The sequence below is a fragment of the Sturnira hondurensis genome, unplaced genomic scaffold, assembly GCF_014824575.4.
Source record: "Sturnira hondurensis isolate 20B ecotype Veracruz unplaced genomic scaffold, ASM1482457v3 Scaffold0023357, whole genome shotgun sequence".
In the NCBI taxonomy this organism is placed as follows: domain Eukaryota; kingdom Metazoa; phylum Chordata; class Mammalia; order Chiroptera; family Phyllostomidae; genus Sturnira; species Sturnira hondurensis.
The window spans coordinates 2,613,544-2,627,872 of record NW_028095988.1 but is presented as its reverse complement, the minus strand read 5'-3'; the positions used below and the strand labels follow the sequence as shown (position 1 = coordinate 2,627,872).

The 14,329-nt window shown below is 34.4% G+C and overlaps 1 protein-coding gene across 11 annotated transcripts in view; it reads right to left on the bottom strand.

The window, feature by feature from the left end:
• The window catches only part of DLG1 (discs large MAGUK scaffold protein 1), a 309,015-nt gene that overhangs the window by 208,148 nt on the left and 86,538 nt on the right, over positions 1-14,329 (bottom strand). The window lies entirely within an intron of this gene.

The following is a 14,329-nucleotide window of genomic DNA, read 5'->3' as shown; positions in this document are numbered from 1 at the left end:
GCTTCCCAGACAAAAGAAGACTCAAAGAACATACCTCCTCCAAACCAGCTCTGCCAGAGATGCTACAGGGTCTGCTTTAAGAACAGGAAGAAAACCAGTGAGAGAGAGAGGAATACAGGTACTAAAAAATGGCAATGAGTAAGGATCTATTAATAATAACCTTAAACGTACATGGATTAAATGCCCCAATCAAAAGACATACAGTAGGTGAATGGATAAGAAATCATGACCCACACATATGCTGTCTACAAGAGACCCACCTCAAAACAAAAAACCTACACAGACTGAAAGTGAAGGGCTGGAAACAAATAAGCGAAGCAAATGGACAGGGAAAAAAAAGCCAGGCTAACAATACTCATATCAGACAATAAAGACTTCAAAAAAAGGGCCATAAAGAGAGACTCAGAAGGTCACTTCATAATACTCAAGGGAAGAATCCATCAAGAAGACATAAACATTGTAAATATATATGCACCCAAGTTAGGAGCACCCAAATACACAAAGAAAACCTTGGAGGACTTCAAGAAAGATATTGAAAGCAACACAATTATAGTAGATTTTAACACCCCACTGTTAAAATATGGACAGATCTTCCAAACAAAACATCAATAAAGATACTGCAACATTGAATAATGCCCTAGATGAAATGGACTTAACTGATATATATATAGACCCTTTCATCCCCAAAAGCAAAATACATATTCTTTTCAAATGCACATGGAAAATTTAAAAAATAGACCACATGATAGGACACAAAACAAGCTTCAAAAAATTCAAGAAAACTGAAACCATATCAAGCATTTTCTCTGACCATAAGGGGCTGAAACTAGAAATCAACCTCAAGGAAAAAAACCCCAAACCCCTCAAACTTATGGAGATTGAATAGCATGCTATTAAACAATGAATGGGTTAAGAATGAGATTAAGGAAGAAATCAAAAACGTTCTGGAAACAAATGAAAATGAACTCACAACAATCCCAAACTTATTACAGCTAAGGCAGTCCTGAGAGAAGTCCATAGTGACACAGGACTACCTAAAAAAGATAAAAACATTTCAAATAAACAACTTAACCCTTGCCTACAAGAAGTAAAGGAATAATAACAAAGATAGCCTAGAGCAAGTAGATGGAAAGAAATATCCAAGATCAGAACAGAGTTAAACAACATAGAAACTAAAAGCACAATTCTAAGGATCAATAAATCCAGGAGCTGGTTCTTTGCAAAGATAAATAAAATCGAGAAAACCTTTAAGCAGGCTCATCAAGAAAAAAAAGAGAAGACACAAAAAAACATAATCAGAAATGAAAGAGGAGAGATTACAACCGATACCACAGAAATACAAAGGATTGTAAGAAACTACTACAAAGAACTATATGCTAAGAAGTTTGAAAACCTAGGGGAAATGGACACATTTCTACAAAAATATAATCTTCCAAAGCTCAAAGAAGAAGGAAAAAGCCTGAACAGACCAACAACAGCTGATGAAATTGAAGCAGTAATCAAAAAGCTTGTGACACACAAAAGCCCTGGACAAGAAAATTTCACAGGATAATTTTACAAAGCATTTAAGGGAGAGCTAGCCCCCATCCTCTACAAATTATTCCAAAAAATTCAAGAAGAATTTTTTGGGAAAAGTTTGGGAAGACTCCCAAACTTTTTATGAAGCCAGCATCACTCTAATCTCAAAACCAGATAAAGGCATGACAAAGAAAAAAAACTTCAGCGCTGGCTGGTGTAGCTCAGTGGATTGAGCATGGGCCTGTGAAGCAAAGGGTCACCAGTTCGATTCCCAGTCAGGGCACACGCCTGGGTTGCAGGCCAGTTCCCTAGGAGGGGACACATGAGAGGCAACCACACACTGATGTTTCTCTCCCACTCTTTCTCCTTCCCTTCCCCCCTCTCTAAAAATAAATAAATAAAATATTAAAAAACAAACAAACAAACTTCAGGCCAGTATTGATGATGAACATAGATGGTAAACTCAACAAAATACTGGCAAACTGCATCCAGCAATATGTTAAAAAGATCATACACCATGACCAAGTCAGATTCATTCCAGAGATGCAAGGATGGTACAATATTCACAAATCAATAAAAGTAATACATCACCAACAAAACTAAAGATGAACATCACATGATCATATCAACAGAGGAGGAAAAAACATTTGATAAAGTCCGGCATCTGTTTATGATAAAAACACTTAGCAAATTGGGAATAGAAGGAGAGTTCCTCAAGATAATAAAGGCCATATATGAGAAACCTACAGCATACATCATACCCAATGAGCAAAAACTTAGAACTTTCCCAACTAAGATCAGGAACGAGACAAGGAAGGATGCCCGCCTTCACCACTCCTATTCAACATAGTATTGGAAGTTCTAGCCAGAGCAATCAGACAAGAAAGAGAAACAAAAGGAATCCAAATTGGAAAGGAGGAAGTAAAACTGTCATTGTTTGCAGCTGTCATATCATAGAAAAGCCTATAGACTCCACCAAAAAACTGCTTGACCTAATAGATGAATATGGCAAAACAGGAGGATACAAAGTCAATATCCAGAAATCAAAGGTGTTTTTGTACAGCAACAATGAAATATCAGAAACAGAAATCAGAAAAAAAATCCCATTTGATATAGCAATAAGAAAAATAAAATACCTAGGAATAACAAGTCCTAGGTATAGGACTTGTAGTCAGAAAAGTATACAACACTGAAGAAAGAAATTAAAGAAGACAAAAACAATTGGAAGCATGTACCAACCATGCTCATGGATTGGAAGAATTAACATCATCAAAATGGCCATACTACCCAAAACAATTTATAGATTCAATGCAATCCGTATTAAAGTACTAATGGCATACTTCACAGATATAGAACAAAGGCTTCAAAAAGTTACATGGAGCCATAAATGACCCTGAATAGCTGCAGCAATTTTGAGAAAGAAGAGGAAAGTAGGAGGAATTACAATACCTAATATCAAAATGTATTATAAGGCGCTCTGGCTGGTGTAGCTCAGTGGATTGAGCGTGGGCCTGCGAACCACATGATTGCGGTTCGATTCCCAGTCAGGGCACATGCCTGGGTTGCAGGCCAGTTCCCAGCAGGGGACTCACGAGAGGCAACCATACATTGATACTTCTCTCCTTCCCTTCCCCTCTAAAGATAAATAAATAAAATCTTTAAAAAAATGTATTATAAGGCCACTGTAAACAAAACAGCCTGGTACTGGCATAGGAACAGACACATGGAAAAATTGAACAGAACAGAGAGCCCAGAAATAAACCCAAGTCTCTATGGTCAATTAATATTTGACAATGGGGGCAGCAACATAAAATGAAGCAAAGACTAATTCTTCAACAAATGGTGTTGGGAGAGCTGGTCAGCTACATGAAAAAAGATGAGACTCAACCACCAACTTACACCATACACAAAAATAAATTCAAGGTGGATAAAAGACTTAAATGTAAGTTGTGACATCATTAAAGTCCTAGAAGAGAACATCAGCAGGAAAATCTCAGACATTCCATGCAGCAACATCTTCACTGATATGTCCCCTAAGCAATGGACATAAAGGAAAGAATAAACAAATGAGACCTCATCAAACTAAAAAGCTTCTGCATGGCTAAAGAAAACAGCATGAAAATAAAAAGAGAATCAAACATATGGGAAGACATTTTTGCCAATGATGCCCCAAACAAGGGTTTAATCTCCAAAATATATAAAGAACTCACACGACTCTATTCTAAAAAGACAAGCAACCCAATGAAAGAATGGGCAAAGGACTTGAACAGACACTTCTCCAAGGAGGACATACAGAGGGCCCAGAGACATATGAAAGGGTGCTCAGTATTGCTAGCCATCAGAGAGATGCAAATTACAACCACAATGAGATACCGCCCCACACCAGTCAGAATGGCCATCATAAACAAAGCCAACAAACAACAAGTATTGAAGAGGCTGTTGCAAAAAGGGAACCCTAATCCATTGTTGGTGGGATTGCAGACTGGTACAACCACTATGGAAAACAGTATGGAATTTCCTCAGAAAATTAAAAATGGAACTGCCTTTTGACCCAGCAATTCCACTGCTGGGATTATACCCTAAGAGTCCTGAAAACACCAATCCAAAAGAACCTATGCACCCCAGTGTTCATAGCAGCACAATTTACAACAGCCAAGTGCTGGAAGCAACCTAAGTGCCCATCAGTAAATGAATGGATCAAGAAACTATGGTACATTTACAGAACGGAATTCTATGCAGCAGAAATAAAGGAGGAGCTCCTACCCTTTGTGACAGCATGGATGGAACTGGAAAGCATTATGCTAAGAGAAGTAAGCCAGGTGGTGAAAGACAAATATCATATGATCTCACCATTAATAGGAACCTAATCAACAAAACAAATAAGGAAGCAAAGTATAGCCAAAGATATTGAAATTGAGAAAAGGCCAACAGTGATCACATGGGAGAGGGGAGGGGTTAATGGGGGAAAAGGGTGAAGGGTTTACAGAAACAGTTATAAAGGACACATAGACAATAAGAAGGGGGAGGTGGAAATGGGGGAGGCAAGCAGGGATGGCTAGGGTGGTGTGGAGGGGTGGAGGGAAAAGGCAGAAAATTGTACTTGAATAACAATATAATTTTTATTAAAAAATTAGTTATCTTTGAATGGAAAATTAAACTCTGCCAAAAGGCAGCATTTCACCACTAGTATATCAGAGTTATTATCCTAATTTCGATTGTTTGGTTAGTCAATAACCAAAGGAGACTATTTCTACCTATTCTGCTGGAACCAATCTTACTATTAGAGTGAGCATTTCCAAAGCACTTTAAGATTCTCTACCTACTATATATATTGTATATTCTAATTTAATAGAAAGGTATTATACTTTGAAATATAAGCAATTTATATTTGATCTCTCATGAGGCTAAATGTATAAGGAAATATAAATAGAGTTAAGCAAATCCAGAATTGTTTAAGGTGATATCCTGATGTGAACAGTCAGATGATTAATGATTATAAATAATGTACCACATGACTCTGCCTGGGAAGTCTGTATTATGCCTGTTGTCCTACTTTGAGTATTAATACTCCCCTCCTTCCATTAAAAGTACTCCAGTTCAAAAAAAAAAAAGTACTCCAGTTCAGTTGATGAGTTATATAGTCATCCCAATTAAAAGGAAATTGAATGGTTTTCTCTCCTTTTTTCTCCTTGCTTCACCTTGTATGTATTCCTTCCCAGCATGATAAATATGAAAAGAATCATCAGCTACAGGATCAGTACAACACTAGATAAAATGGGACGTATATGTCACAGAAAGTCTCAGAGAGAATTGAAACAAAAATTTGTAATAAAGGATCAGGTAGTATTGAGCGCCATGAGGAAAAATGTTTTTAGATTTTTAAATTACACGGTAATTTTTAAACTTTCTTTAAAAAATACTTCATAGTTGTCTGCACTTTCAAAAATTTTTTTAAGTAAGACAGTGATGCTTGGAGTGAAGGAGTGCCTATTATCTAAGAATCTGGGAAGGTCTTCTGAGAAGGCAACAAATGAGCAGAAATACAAAGGAAGTGAGAGAATAAATCATGAGAATATGATTTATTTTCTGGGGGGAAAATGATAGAAACTGAAGAAACAGCAAGATGAAGGCTCTCAGATGGTCACATGCTTGACTTTTTAAGGAAGAGTAACAAGGCCAGTGTAGATGGAGTAGGATAAGCAATGGGGCAATAGAAAATGGGACTGGAAATATTGCCAAGTACTAGATCGTCATGTTATGGTAAATAGGATTTTAATATATATCAGATTGAAAGCTATTGGAAGGTTAAAACCAAGGTGCCTACATGAACTTTCTGTAAGGAAGACTCTGACTGCCAGGTGAAGAACAGACTGGTCAGAGGAAAGAATAGATACAGAGAAACCAGTTAGATGTCTACTGCTGTAGATCAGGCAACAAATTAAATACAGGTGGCCCTTTAACAACATAGGTTTGGACTGCTTGGGTTCACTTATAAGTGGATTTTTTCCAATACATTAGAAAAATGTTTGGAGATTTGTGATAATTAGAAAAAACTCAGACAAGCCACATAGCCTAGAAATATCAAAAAAGTTAGATATGTCATGAAATGCATAAAATACATATATATACTAGTCTCTTTCATCATTCACTATCATAAAATATATAAAAGTCTGGTATATAAGGTTAAAATTTATCTAAACTTATATGAACACTTACAGATCTTACATTGGTGTCATGCATAGTTGAGAGAAAGGTAAGCAAACATAAAGATTTATAAATGTAAATAAATATGCAGTATTAAATAACTATATAAACTTAACTGTTGTAATACTGTACTACTGTAATAATTTCATGGCCACTGCCTGATGCTATTATGGTGAGCTCAAGTGTTATGGGTAGCTGCTTCACACCATGTGAATCATTTCCACATGAGCAGTTATCTCTGTAAAAACATGTATTGTGGTAAAAAGTGATATACAAGTCCTTGTGTATTTTTCACTATGTTTAAGTGCAATACTGTAAACTTTGAATAATATACCAGGGGACCCATACAATGTGTCACTAGTGATGCTGGAAGAGAAGTGCTCCCAAGAATAGAGAAAAGTCATGACATTACCAGATGTTCAAGTGCTTGAGATGTACCGAAAACTGAAGTCTGCAGCTATGACTGCAAGCAATTTCAAGATAAATGAATCCAGCGCAAGGACCATTGAAAAGAAAGAACATTTTTGAAGCTGTTGCTGCAGTTATACCAGCAGATATGAAAAGCTTGCTTTTTTTTGCAAAATACTTTTTTCATCTTGTATCGAAATGCATACCTATAGATTAATAGGATACAAGAAAAAAAGGAGTCATTATATGACAACTTAAAGCAAAAGGAAGGTTAAGGATGTAAAGCAGAATTTTTTAAAAAGATTTTATTAATTTATTTTTAGAGGAGGAGAAGAAAAGGAGAAAGAAAGGGAGAGAAATACTGATGTGAGAGAAAAACACAATCGGTTGCCTCTTTTGTCCCACGTGGGGACCGAACTAGCAACCTAGGCATGTACTCTGTCCAGGAATGGAATTAGCAGCCATTTACCTCATGGAATGACACCCCAACCAACTGAGCTGAGCCACACCTGTCAGGGCTAAAGCCAGCGAACTTAATGCCAACAAAGTATGGTTTGATTTTGGTTTTAAAAATGTCAGGGTAAAAGGAGAAGCAGCCTCTCCTGGCCAAGAGGCAGCAGAAGAGTTTCTAGAGCCATTAAGAAAATAGCGGAAGAGATTCTCCAGAAGAGCTGGATGAAAAGGAGGCAAGCCTTTTGTCAGACAGAGGTTAGAGTAATGATTATAAGGATACTCACCAGCATGAAAAAAGACACAGAAACCATTAAAAAAAAGACTCTCTAAGAAATAAAGGATGCAGTAATATGAAATAAGTAACATGGAAGGAATAAACAGTAGGTTAGATGAAGCAGAGGATCAAATCACTGATTTGGAAGACAAGGCAGAAAAAAACATCCAGGCAGAGCAGCAAATAGAAAAAGAATTTTTAAAAATGAGGGGAGCTTAAACCTTTTGGACAACATGCAGCATAACAAAATCTGCATCATGGAAATACCAGAAAAAGAAGATAGTAAGCAAGGGATTGAGAAACTGTTCAAAGAAACAATGACCAAAAATTTCACTAATGTGGTGAAGGAAAAGACACACAAGTCCAGGAAGCAATGACGGTCCCAGAGAGGTCTACACTGAGACACATAATTAAAATGACAAGGCTTAAAGACAGGGAATTATAAAAGTCACAAGAAAAAAGCAGTCAGTTATATACATGGGAGCACCAATTAGACTGTCATCTGATTTCTCAACAGAAACATTTTAGGACAGAAGGCAAGTGGCATGAAATATTCAAGGTGATGAAAACCAAGGACCTACAACCAAGGCTAAAAAAAAATAGGCGGCAAAATCTTGGATGTTTATTGTATCAATACTTTATCTGCTCTATCTTCCCAGGCAAGGGACACAAAAGGAAAAAATAAACAAACAGGATAACATCAAACTAAAAAGTTTTTGCACAGCAAAGCAAAACATCGGCGAAATACAAAGACAACTCACAGAATGGGAGAACATATTTGCCAATACATCTGATGAATTTACAAAACTCAACACCAAAAAACTAAACATCCCAATTAAAAAATGGGCAAAGGACCTGAATAGACACTTCTCCAAACAGGACATACAGATAGCCAACAGACATATGAAAAGATGCTCAATGTACTAATTATGACAGAAATACAAATTAAAACCACAACAAGATATCATATCACACCTGTCAGAATAGCAATCATCAATGAATCAATAAATAACAAATGCTGGCGAGGATGTGGAGAAAGGGAAACCCTTTTGCACTGTTGGTGGGAATGCAGACTGCTGCAGCCACTCTTGAAAGCACTAGGTAGATACCTCAAAAATTAAAAATGGATCTGCCTTATGACCCAGTGACCTGACTTCTGGAAATATACTAGAAGGAACCCAAAACACTAATTTGAAAGAACATAAGCACCCCTATGTTCAGTGCAGCATTATTTACAATTGTCATGATATGGAAGCAGCCCAATTGTCTATCAGTAGATCAGCAGATAAACAACTATGGGACATTTACACAATGGAATACATGGAATACAACCAGGTACACAGATGTATCATTTATTTTAAGGGCCCAACAATTGAGAATGAAGGCCAGAAAACAGGTAGTCGAAATTTAAAGTGCTCCTTCCCTGGTGTGTAGGAGGAAAAACAGAGCTGCAATTAACCAAGGTTGATCTTACTAATGAGTTGACAGAAGGGTTAAAGAGGTCTGAGATTATGAAAAAAAGTATTTATAGTCTGAGGAATCTGAGCAAGGCAAGAAGGGAAGGGAGAACACAAAAGAAATGATAGAGAATAAAAAGCTGAACTGGAGATCTTCAAAGGGTATCTTTAAAAATTTTTGTAGTTAGGGGACATGAACTGAAAAGAAAGGAAGCGCTAGTCAGATAGTATGAAATGCTTAGAACTGAGATTTTATAAGTGGTATAGTCCAGTGATTTGCAACCAGTGTACCACAAGAATTTAAAATATGCGATACCTGAGTATTTAGTCAGGAACCCTGACCTCTTATTCCTTAGATTATTCCCCTCTCCCACAAAAAAAAAAAAAAAGGTAACAGCCAACACAACAATAGTCATCCAGTGTGAATAAATAAAAATTCTACTGATTTTTTGTTAGATAAGCAAAAAAAAGCATTTTTTATGTGCTGTAGAATTTTAGCAATTAATGTGCGTATGCCATGAAATGAAAAAGGTTGAAAGTCACTGGTATAGTCAATGCTAATGAGGTCTTAAATATAACCATTTAAGCAAGTCATTCAAGTGAAAGAAAAAACAAGATCCTGGAAGTTCAGGGTATCAAAGAATTGATATGTAAGATTTTGGGTAAGATCACACAAGGATATCTTTAATCACTAAGAATGATTCCAGAATAGTGGGCAGAAAAAAGATAGTAAAACAGGTGTTCAAACCATCAGTGAGTAAGGAGGAGTGATTTGTGGAAACGCAGATGACCAGAAAAGAAGAGGAATTAGACAATACTGTCTGGTGCTATCTTCATTTTATAAGAGAGAGGAGACATACAATTATCCATAAGTATTAATACAATAAGCAAGGAATACAACTCCACTTGCTGGTCACATAACGCATAGGATGTAACAGATAAGAGTTTCACTTTTTGCAAGGGTTATACTCCCAGAAGAAAGACAGGTGTGGTGATTAAGTTTAAAAGGGATGTGGAATATAAGATTGGTCCTGATGGTATGCTTGGGGGAGAGCTTGGTAAATGGTGGAAAGTCAGTTAAATTTAGTTGTCTACCTGTGACTGATTTAGCAACTTGCAAAAGGGAGTGTTGGGAGGGTTGGCAGGGAACTCATGGTCTCACGGATAATCGGAGGTGCTCTTTGGGGCCCCTCCCTTAAATGTTGCAACTGAAGGGTGCTAAGATCTATAATTCTTAAAGTGTACAGCCTACATTCACTGTTAACTTAGTCCACTCTATTTACTGAATGCTTGAATGAGCTACACTACACTAGGTGCTGTAATTCCTAATTATCTGTATTTGAATTTGTCAAAGATTATCCAAGTTAAGCAAGATAAAAAATATAATAATAGCTGCCAGGCACTTTTTTAAGTGTGGTAAATATATTAAATGATGTAATACAATTAACTCAATGAAGTTGATACTCTTATCTTTTTTTTGGCAACATATCCAAAGCATAACTCTAAAAATCAAATCCTTCATAATTCAGCATATATTTGTTTAAAACACTATTATTCTTTTTATATGAACTAGTCTATATACAATTCCATATGGATATCCGAACAGAGTTTTCTTGTACTTTAATTTAAAACAGGTCTTTTCCTCCCCTCTGAAAAGATTATCTAATTCATGTGCCTAATATTCACTCATTAAACTTTTAGAGAGCAGACTGACAAGTATCAGGGGAGTTGCACGGCTGGGTAAAAAAGGTGAAGGTATTAAGCAAAAAATCCAAACTAAAACAAAAAACAAATGACCAAACTCATAAACACAGACAACAGTATGGTGATTACCAGAAGAAAAGGGGGTGATGGAGGCAGAAGAGAGTACAGGGGGGATAAATGGTGATGAAAAAAGACTTGACTTGAGGTGGTGAACACACAATACAGATGATATATTATAAAATTGTACACCCGAAACCTATAATTTTATTAGCCAATGTCATCCCAATAAATTCAATAAAAAGAAAACTGCTCTATTTCAATTATAAGTCATCATGTCTATTCTATTCACTCTTAGGAACAGAACTTTGCTGTTTTCAGTTTTATTTGGCATATCAATTTTGGGGGAATGGGTGAACCTAATTTGAATATTTACAGTGACCCATTGCTAGGGGATTTTCAAGTAGTCTAAAATATAGGAATAGTTGCTAAACCCTCAAATTCACCTACCACTTCACAGTTGTTCAAAGTTTATAACTGCTATTCTCATTAATAAACACCAATATCACCAAGTAGATAAAACTTTTTACCTAAGAGCTAATAAGGTAGGAGAGTCTAGAAGTACTGCACTGAAATTTTAAAAAACCCAATATAAAATGTGGTCCTAGACTGGAACAGAGCTTGAATTTGCTAAGTAGGGTAGGACAGACTGGCATCAAGTATCCTAAACACAACAGAAGGAATTCTGTGATGTGAAACTAAAGAGGACTTGATAGTGAATAGGCTACTTTTTCTGTAACTATTCCAAATTAAGAACATAAGTAGTATGAAGCCTCCAAAAGAAAAATTTATAGCAAGGTAAAATAATTCACAAGAAATTCATCTTAATGTAACAACAACAACAAAAAAACAAACAGAAGAACAAAAACCCACAATGTAAACTTTTGGTATACAACCAAATGACAAAAATTAGAAACAGTTTATAAGGTGTATGGTTATCATCATTGGGTGGAGACTCAAAAAGGTAAGGAGAGGTCAGGTGCATGGGGAATTTTTATGGCTTGAAGAAAAAATGAAAAATGGAGGGGAATAAAAGAGAAGTGGAGGAAGAGATGGACTGCTATAAATAAGTAAAGACACTTAGAGGGAAGAGAGTAAATCCAATAAATATAATTACCCAAGTGGTTTCAGATTAGGTGCCATGTTTTGGAAGGCCATGCATGATCTAAAAGGTTCCAGGTGACTGACATGGAAATTGACTCCATAAACACTTACTGAGCACCAACCACATAACAAGCCCTATTCTACAAGTTTATAACTACTTGTCTTTTTTTATCATTTAAAAAAACATTAATGACTTCCTACTAAGTTCCAGATATTACAGTAGCACTGGGTATATAATCTCAGTTATGAAAATGAATACTTCAGACAAGCCATTTAAATGAACCTATAAAGAAAGTAAAATTTATTTTTATTTATAGGGGATATCTGAGGGGGTATTAAATCAGAGTAATGACTTTCAAATTAATAAAACTTGATTTAATAACAACTCTCCAAACTGCCGGATATATTATGTAGTGCAGTTATAAGAAATTAGATTCAAAGTTAATCTTGCTGTCAAATCTTTAAAAAGAATATTTCTGACAAGAGTGAAATAAATGGGAGACCTGGTCATTGTCATCACTGTTATTTATCAATCACATAATAAAACTCTATCAATATCATACTACTATATCCGTAAGTATATAGTACATGCTCCATTGAGAAATTTCATTAATCTACTTTATTTTTTCACTATACAGAAATCTTTCTACTGCTAAAAATAAAACTTCCAGCCATTAGTCAGTAGATGAAACAGAAAAATATATTCTGGCATCAACTAAGATCCAACTATGTCTAATGCTTTCTTAGTCCTATTATATCTTATTCAATAAAATGAATTCTAGTGACACAGCACAAAAGACTTCTATATATAAAATATCCAAGTTTTCAGTTAGAAAAATATATATAATAAAAAATGACATATTGGTATTCCAGAGCAGAAGAAATGAAAGCCAAAATCTCTGACCAAACGTCTATACTTCTAAAGATGAAATACAAAGATCATGAAAAAGTAATGCAAAGAGATCTGAAATAAAAATAAGTCATTTATCAGTATACACAAATAATCTGAATCAAATGGGAAAAAAATTTTAATGACTTTATAGAATCAACTGCAAATAGAGTATGTATTAAAAGTCTATTTTAGTGCAACACAAAAAAGCAACCTTTTACTTCAAACTCCTAAGTATAATGTAATTCTGAGCTTTTGATAGTTGCCTTTTCATTTGTATGCCCTTAATAAGATGAATTGCATTATCAATGGCAGTGTATATGTGTCTGTATACATATACAGTATTATATAAATATAAAATTATAAAAACATAACTTATATTTTTATAAATTATAAAGTTAAAAAATTTTAACATACCTTTCTTTTTGACAATAAAAATACCATTTATTATTCATATTCAATGAATAACAATGCCAAACTTTAGTCTCTGCAACCCTTTTCTGATATATGTAATTGCAGTCAAAATCAAGTAAGTTAAATTTGGGGGGTAATTTAATCTAAGAGTTAAATAAGTTGTTGCCTCTGAATAAGTTTCATTATAAACAACCCTAGTGCCTACATAAAAAGAAATTTACGACTCTCCCTAGCCCTAGTAACTCCATTTCTCTCAACCATGAAAGAAGAGTAAGTAGAATTTCTTACTTAAGATATTTGACAGTGTTTAAAAATCAAACTACTGAAAGATAATTCTGGTAACCAAAAGAAAAGCTCTTGACAGTTTATGCTTATTATACTGCTTCTAACTATATATATATATTTTTAAGTTTTAAAGAAATTTATTTTTTAAAAGACCTAGGGTATGTGTACATACAGGGTCAAGCAGAATTAATAATGCCTGCTTGGGGGTGGTTGGTAGGGTAATAATATGGATGTAATAATTTAGAGTTTTAATTTGAAATTTCACCTAAAATGTCATATAGTGTGCTTGAGCATGATATTGTTATATTACAGAATAATATGCCTATGATTTTGTAATAAAAGAGCATTATTTGTGCCAAACCTTGTATTTTGTTAAATATTATTGATTGCAAAGGAAAAAAGCATTTTTACCTTGTTTTTAAATTAGACTATTTTTTCTTTCATTTTTATGAAAGTTAAATGAATATCTGTTAAAAATGTTTAAAAATATATTACCCCAACCCTCTTTCAATACCAAGTAATAGGTATTTCACTTGAATTATTATTAATTTTATATTTTGCTTATTTTTAATACTCATTTCCTCAAAAAAAATTTTTTTAAATTTGGAAGACGACTTTTAAGTGATTGCTCACTGTAAACTGACCATTATTTAAAAAATATTCTTATAATTGTGTAATTATACAAGTTTACTGCTTTCAAATTAACCCTAAGTAATATATATGTATAGAAATGGAAGGATGCATTAAATTCCCTGAATAAACCATAATTTAATATAATTTTAAGATATAAGGATACACAATAATAGTATTTCACAATTTCAATTCACTATATTCAATTTAATCTATTCTCAAAACATTAGAAAATAAAAATATTTCAACTTATCTTCTTTTACCTTATTACTGTAACAATATATAATGACATACAAAAAGCTAAATATGTAATTTCTGCTATCAGACATTATACCTTATAGCATTTAATAGTCTAAAAATAAGGAGACAAGCAATATCAATTTAAATTTTAATTTATATATCAAAAGCTTTATTTTTAGAGAAGTTATTCAA